The 7,800-nt window shown below is 40.6% G+C and overlaps 1 protein-coding gene across 1 annotated transcript in view; it reads left to right on the forward strand.

Moving 5' to 3' along the window:
• The first annotated feature begins 260 nt into the window (after positions 1-260).
• Positions 261-7,800, forward strand: part of ARHGEF4 (Rho guanine nucleotide exchange factor 4) — a 230,653-nt gene continuing 223,113 nt past the window's right edge. Inside the window, 1 exon segment of the mRNA XM_014941530.1 lies at positions 261-293. The gene's annotated coding sequence lies outside the window, so the exon portion shown is untranslated.

A 7,800-nucleotide genomic window follows, 5' to 3' on the forward strand; every position in this document is an offset into this window, starting at 1 on the left:
GAAATAAAAACTTTCCTGAGTTGTCTCTGGAAAGATCAGGGCTTTGTGGAGAAGGGGAGGGGGGGAACGCTTTTAAAATGGACTTGAATAGATGTTTGGGTGCATCAGCAGAAGAGGAAAAAGGAGGACAAGAGGGTGGGGAACATGATGTTAGTAGTGCTGGCAGTAGTGTTGCCCATGAAGAGCTGGATCTGGTACAAATGTACCTTACCTGTTTGCCTGAAAGATATATGAAAGCAAAATTAACTCTGACAGCATACCTGACATGCTGGCTGTTGCTGAAGCTCTGCAAGGTAAGAAATTTTAGTACAAATATGTGAGATTTTTAGTTAATTTCCTATGTGCTTAGAAGACAAATGGGTGAAAGTCTTTGCTGAAGAGACTATTTGAATTTGATAATTTGTTAATATGTACCATACAGTTATCTTCATGGTTTATTGCTGAAAGGAGCATTGTATATTTTGACACTGTACCCAGAAACAGGTGATCCAACAAGGGAAAAACTTTTAGGGGCTACTAATTGAGTACTATACAAAGCAATACCCTAGTAATTTCTAGTCAGTTTATCTCTATATACTGTTACGTAATTGCAAGGGATTTGAGATTATTTTAGGGTAATTTCTAGGTGAAATTTCTTGTAGTGCTCTTCATTGGTTTACAGTCATCTTGTGTGTTGGATGAGCAGCAGAATGTATTTTAGTCCTGAAAATGTAGACATTATATAAGTACGGAATTAGAGGTTTGGAACACTGTCAAATATAATGGGGAATCAGTTTTGAGCTGTGGTGGGACTTACTTTAGATGTGAGCTGGGCACAACTAATTAAAGTACTTTTGCCTCATGTGTTGCTGGATAGGGAAGAATCAAGGCAATGGACCAGGTATAAATGCTGTAGTTTGTTCCATTTCACCTTGCAGAAAGGTGCTTTAATATTCAGATCCAAATAAGGAAACATTCAGTCTTACAAAAGTAGTAGGTTTAAGGTTTTAGATTCAAGTAGAGCAGCACTAAGACACTTGAGCCTTAAGTGCTAGTGTTTTTATGCATATCAGTGCTATATTAGTAAATTTAGAATTGCAATGTATCTTTCTTTGCCTCTATATTATTACGTGCGAGTCTTACTTCTGTAGGCATTTAGTTGATGGGCAGATCACCAGATAGATCAAAACAAATGTCGAAGCAACGTTTGCTGGCTTTTTTTTTTTCTCCTGAAGTATGTGACAGATAGGAAAGGCTTGATGATGGGGTGGAGACCACAGGTGTGGGCCCAGGTGGTGCCTCAGAGCAACAAACCCTCTCCTACAGGCACCTCTCTGTGTGTGGCAGTTTTATGGCAGCAACTACATTATTTTTTGCCAGCATAGCTATGCAAAACTATAACATAAAAACATAGCCTGAAGAGTACTAACAGTTTTATCTGTTAGATTGCTAGATAGTTTTGTTTCCATATATATTTCATATTTGTTGTGTTTTTGTCTGTGGGTAGGGTTTTATCATGTGGTGCCAGTTCTTTGCATTAGGTGGCAGATACAGACGCTTTCTTTCACGTGACTTTTCCTTTTAATCCTTCTGCTTGCTTACTGCAGGGAATATTTTTTTATCAGGTTGACTGAAAGGTGTAGGAATCTATACAGCTACATGGGGGGAGTAAATAGTGCTAAGGGCAGATATTGGAGCCATCATGTGGGACAGATTGCTGGGGCAATGCACACTTCTGATGGCTTTGCAGAATGCTGATCCAGGGTGGGGAAAGTTGCACCTTCTCTGCTTTCTAATTGGTTTGATTGGTTTTGTTGTGGTTTGACCTGTTTGCATCCACTGAATTTGTAGGTTTTAAGAGCCATACATTATTTGCAACCATTGAATTTGTAGGTTTTAAGAGCCATACATTACAGAATGAACCAGAGCTAGCACTAGCAAATATATGCCTAGTAGTTGGTCTGGGTGTGTGCAACAACTTCAATATGTTGAACTCCCTGCCAATGTATAGATTTTTTTTTTAATGTGCATTAATCATGATGTGTGCAGGAAACATTGACTGGCATCCACACAATGGTCTCGTGCACACGTGTTACCCTTCAGGATAAATGGTTGTTTTTAAACCCTGTGAGTGCAGACGAAATGTTTGGGGTTGGACGGTTACAAAGAAGCTATGGCTGGATGCAAGGAAAAACATGAAATGTCATTACCATGCAGGGAAGTGGGAACTGACAGTGTGTAACCGAGGAGATCTGATGCTCCCTCCAGTCCTTCTCCAAGTCAGGCCATACCTATACACAGTTCTGCATGTGGACCAAACCATAAATTACACTGTATTGATGCATATATCTGAAGTATGCTATGGTTGCTGCATTTCTGCATGGAAATTATTTGTCAAATGACAGGAAAAGTTATTAAAATACATAAGCTAGGAGAGGCCTGTGATTATCTCCTTTTATATAGCCTTGTATTTGCACAGTGCATGTAAGTCCTTCAAGTCAGGAAGACTGCGTGAAAGCAGAGTGAAGAGAGGCAATGTAGTTTCTGTTAAAATCAGAGATTTCTTCAGAAAGCTCTTTAACAACCTTACAATGCCCTGGCTAAGCTGAGAAGGTAACTAAACCTCTTATTATAGCAACATGTAATTTATTAATGCTTCTTTCTTGCTGAGTTTTCTTAAAGACTGTTTGGATTTGAGACCCCATTTTCTTATTTCCTGACACTCTTCCATGACTTCAGTCTGTTCCAAGTCCTAATCCATTCAAAAAGTGCTAATTTTTTTTCTCCTTCCCCCTCACAAGAACAAAAGCAGCACAGTGTTGCTTTTTCTCAGGTTCTGCAGCTTGGCAGCCCTCAGCAAGCCTGCCCTAGTGGGAGGGGAGGGAAGGCCAGCAGCATTGAGTGCTTCTGTCTCACAGAGGCACCCTTTGTGACAGCCTGTGTACATCCCCTGTATGTCAAAATTACTCCAATTCTTGGCTACAGATAGGGCTCCAGGTGCTTATGGCCTTGAAAATATCAGGAGCTCCCTGTAACTCGTTATCAGGGAAATAGAGTTATGGGGAGAGAGCCATGTGGCTCACCCGTTCTTCTGTAGGCTGCCAGCTGGGAAACTTCTTGCTCATGTGTCCCCAAAGTAGGCTTCAGCTTCTAGAGGTCACCGCAACTTGTGGGGATGAGAGAAAAGACTTTGAATCTTTCTAAAAGTTCCACATGGCACAAAGGTTATCCTTTCAGCCAGTTCTCCTTTTCAGACCCCATTTATGAATACCATGCAGTTGCAAAGAAAGGACAGTTAACAGATGTCTGTGAACAAGTTAAGGCTTTTCTTCTGTACAAAGATGCATTTGGCTAAACATTACAGATTGTCTGTAGGTGGAGCTTTTCAAATATTCCATATATTATCAAAGATAGCTGTTTTCAAGCTATTTCATGAAATGATGAGATTCTCTTGGGCTAACAGGTTTTGCACCCAGTAGCCCTTGCTCATAAGGTCCCTTTCTTCTATAATTCTATTAAAAGTTTTAAGCACCAGAAAGCTGGCTCTGGAAAATACAGTTTGAGGTTCCTGTCACTTTTTTTTTTTTAGTTTGTTCCCAACATAACTTACTATGGTCACAGAAAGGTTTTTGGCAGAGGAGGGAACTGAACCTTGATAGACAGAGTGTGAGACAGGGGCTTAACCAGTGGACCATCCTTCCTGTCCTGTCCTGCTACATGGCAATTGGATCAGAAAATGAAAATATTGCAATGGGAACTGGCTGGCTCCCTTCACAGTTGTTTTCCAGATACCTTAACATAAGTGTCTGTTGAAAATGACAAGATTTTTTGGGGTTGTTTTTTTCTGTTGTTGTTGTTATTTGATATACTTACATGATCTTGCTGTGTCTACAACTCCTCCCTAGTAACTTTTGAACCCTCTGGCCAATCTCAGCAAAATCTCAGTGAGGCAGATGTTAGAGAGTTCACATCAGGGAGGCAGAAGTAGGTAGTCAGGGAGTGGAAGCAGAGGCATAGTTAATGGCCCTCCTGAGGGAAAGGCTGCTGCATAAATTTATCTCATATTAAACATCAGAAACATTGTAAAATGTTTCCATTTCCACACTGGAGAACTGCAGATCTGTAGGAAACAGGACTATGTTGGTTCAGCTGCTTGCAGAAATACATGTTTTCTCAGTAAAGTGTTTTTTATTTGGCTGTTAATGGAACTCCACCGATGCTTACTGTTAGCCTTCAGTCCTCAGAGTAAAAGCCAAGATTTTGAAGAAGTGCAACTTGAGATAGCTAAAGAGCGATGTTTTTCAGGACACTCTAAACTTTCTCTCCCTCCTCCCCTTGGAACGCTGACTTCTTAAGCTGTCTCAGATGTGTCAGCCAGAATACTCAATCTCTTTTCACTTATTTGGTCAAAACTGATGATATTTTGTTTAGGGTCAAGCTGCTAGGGTGAACAGTCTGGTTAGATACACTCTTAACCCCTAAAACATCATAAGCTGTTCTATGGGGCTTATTTTGTTCAGGGGAAATATTTCTGATTGAGTTTTCCTTTAATTTATGCCCAAATTTTCTGGATTCATTTGGGCGAGGAATATTAAAGCAGCCTATTTTATATTGGAATAGTACTTACAGTGCTGGGTAGGACCAAGTGTTGGAGAGAGACAAAGCAATGGAAATGGAAAACAGTGGAGGGAAAATGGGAATGTATTGGATGTGACAGCAGGCTTGATTCAGATTGGTTTTGCATTCTGGGCAGTGATTCAGTTCTTCATGGGCAGTGTAAATCATTCAGCATGTGCTGGGGAGTTTGATTTCTGCCTTTGTCCACTCCAAAAAAGCCAAGAATTGAAATTTTTCCAGTATCTTTAGTATTCATCAAACCATGTCCTGGATCCAGCTCTGAGCTACAGCCAGTGTGTTCAGAGTGCAGGCTGTGAAAGACTGATACGCAGAACAATTCTGAAACATTCCTTATAAAGCCTGGGGAATGATCGCTGGAAAAGCCAGCCACACTCCTTTTTTATAACCTCATTCTCTTAAAATTACTGCACCTTAATTTGTGTGGGGGAATGTATGTTTGTGTTCAGTAGCTGCTTTTCTGTGAAACTGTCTTTCTCAGCTATCACAGTTCTCAAAAACACTATCAATCAAAGCTGTATTATTTTCTTTATGTTATTAATTTAAGACCATTTCCTGTAATGAACTAGCAGACTTCTGCAGAACTGGAGGTCATGAAGCAGGGCAAAACTTTGTTCCTGAATTGTGACTTTATGATAAGGTTAAATAAAAATAATTGACTGAAATCCTACGTGACTAGTAGAGCACACTGGGTGGATTGAGAAGCTGTGGATAGATGACTGAGAACAAATTACTTCTTGTGCACACTGGAATATTTTATGCTCTTCCTAGAAAGTGTCTCATTATTACAGACATCTAAGAAGGTGCTGTATTTTTTTTTCTCCTCCTGATATTTTCTGTTGGAAGAAAAGCAGAGCTGGTGTTGGACAGAAATAAAACCTCTCACTTGATGCTTCAAGTATGGTGCTCCAGGTGTCATTATTTACAAAACTGGATGAAAACTGGCAAATACTGAAGAATTTGTGGTGTAACAGCTGCACAATAAAAGCAACCCTTGAATAAGACGATGCCAGATAGCACAATACATAAATAACCACAAAAATGCTTGGGCAGGGTAGTTTTAAAACTCAGCTAGATCACTTTGTCATAAAGAAACAAGGAGCAAAATAAAATTGGAACTTCCAAATATAAACAAGTGCATTCTTTGTAGACACTTGACTGTGATTCATTTGGAAACTTGCATTTGCACTGAGGAAGAGTGTGTTTCCATGTGAAAAACTATTATTTATAAAGCCATCAACCTTCAATCACAGTACCCCAATTCCTGTGAAAGTGATGTAGAATAATATGGATAACTAAAAACAAACAAAAAGCCAGGAAAGCAAGCTATTCCTTTGCTTTGAGTTTTAATAGATGTATTGCATTTTTTCCTTAGTCAAAAGCAGGTTTTGTTCTTTAACTCAGCTTTCCTTTTGGATAGAATCAGTGGATTTAGTTGTAGATTAGAGAAAATAGTGTAATTTTGGCTATGGTCATTGTAAGTGGTCTGTCATTTTAATTCTAGAAAAAGAATATGGCAGGATAAACCTTGGTGGCTCACCTTTTGTGTCATAGAATCATAGAATGGTTAGAGTTGGAAGGGACCTTAAAGATCATCCAGTTCCAACCCCCCTGCCATGGGCAGGGACACCTCCCACTAGACCAGGTTGCTCAAATAGTCATCCAGCCTGGCCTTGAACACCTCCAGTGATGGGGCATCCACGACCTCCCTGGGCAACCTGTTCCAGTGCCTCACCACCCTCACTGTAAAGAGTTTCTTCCTAGTATCTAACCTAAATCTCCCCTCCACCAGCTTAAAACCATTGCCCCTTGTCCTGTCGCTACTCTTCTTTGTAAAGAATCCCTCTCCGGCTCTTCTGTAGGCTCCTTTCAGGTACTGAAAGGCCGTTATAAGGTCTCCCCAGAGTCTTCGCTTCTCCCTGGCTCACCTTTTGTGTCCTTACTTAGTAAATGGCATGTAGTGGTGTGGTTTAGAGAACTTCCAGGCAATAGAGGAATCAAGAGAGAGTTGTTTACCATAGTTGAGGTGCAAGCTCTGGGCGCAGACGCAAGTGCACAGGCGTCCTTATGTAGTAAATGGCATTGTAGTGGTGTGGTTTAGAGAACTTCCAGGCAATAGAGGAATCAAGAGAGAGTTGTTTACCATAGTTGAGGTGCAAGCTCTGGGCGCAGACGCAAGTGCACAGGCAGATTCTCAAGAAATGCCTGTCCAGGTTTTTCACTGCAAATTCTCCTGTCCATGCTCTGCCAGCATCTGAGTACGGCTTCTGCCACAGGGGCAGCACACAGGATGGGAATCTGCTGCCCTGAAGCACTGTTTTTAATGTCCTGATATGTTAACATACACTGAAGTCAGCATTGCTGGTTTCTTTAGCCATTCCAGCTGACTCTCCATGTTAATAAAAGACAGACAAGGTCAGTATTACATTCACTTGTATTGTACAGGTGATATGACTCTATCTCTTGGACATCATCTGGAAAACTGGGCTAGTAAGTTGTGTTGCAAAGTTAGTTACTAAAATCTTATATACTTACTAGTAATGCACTGTGGTAGCATTGTAAGAACAAAAAATTAACAGCACAAAAGGTATAGCTTGCTTTATAGCTCCTTCTGTATTTTCTTCACCTTTTCCTGGTAATTACGTTTGATGTTATTCCCCAGAAAGCAACATACATGCCCTGTATTCATTACGAGAGAGAATGTCATAGTCTTTGCTATACTTTTTGTTGGTGTGTTCCTGCAGAGCTAAACTGAAAAGAACTGGGGGGGTGGGACGTAAAAACCTCCTAGTATTTGGAAACATTTTTAAAATATTTCACTCCTGCCAAAGCAGACAGATAGCTTTTGTGCTCAGACAGAAAGTTATAGGGTGGGGCAGACAGAAGGGATTAATGCTGTTTCCATATGAATAAGTGTGGGGGGGTTGGTGTTATTTGCTATAATCCTATTAGCAAAATGGACAACCCTTGGGTAGACTCTCTCTCCCTGCTGAAAAAGAGACCAGGCCCTTAAGGTGTGGTGAGAAGAGCGTGGGTGCTAAACTAGAATGTGGAAGAAATATTAACGTCAATACTCAGGAGAAAATAGCTTTCATAATGTTGGCAGTTTTGAAATTGGAATTTTTTCCCCTTAAAGTCCCAGCTCCTTGAGGCAAGGGACTGAATGAGGGTCTGATTTCTGGGGAA

This window comes from Calidris pugnax, unplaced genomic scaffold (assembly GCF_001431845.1).
Source record: "Calidris pugnax isolate Ruff unplaced genomic scaffold, ASM143184v1 scaffold117, whole genome shotgun sequence".
NCBI classification, from domain to species: domain Eukaryota; kingdom Metazoa; phylum Chordata; class Aves; order Charadriiformes; family Scolopacidae; genus Calidris; species Calidris pugnax.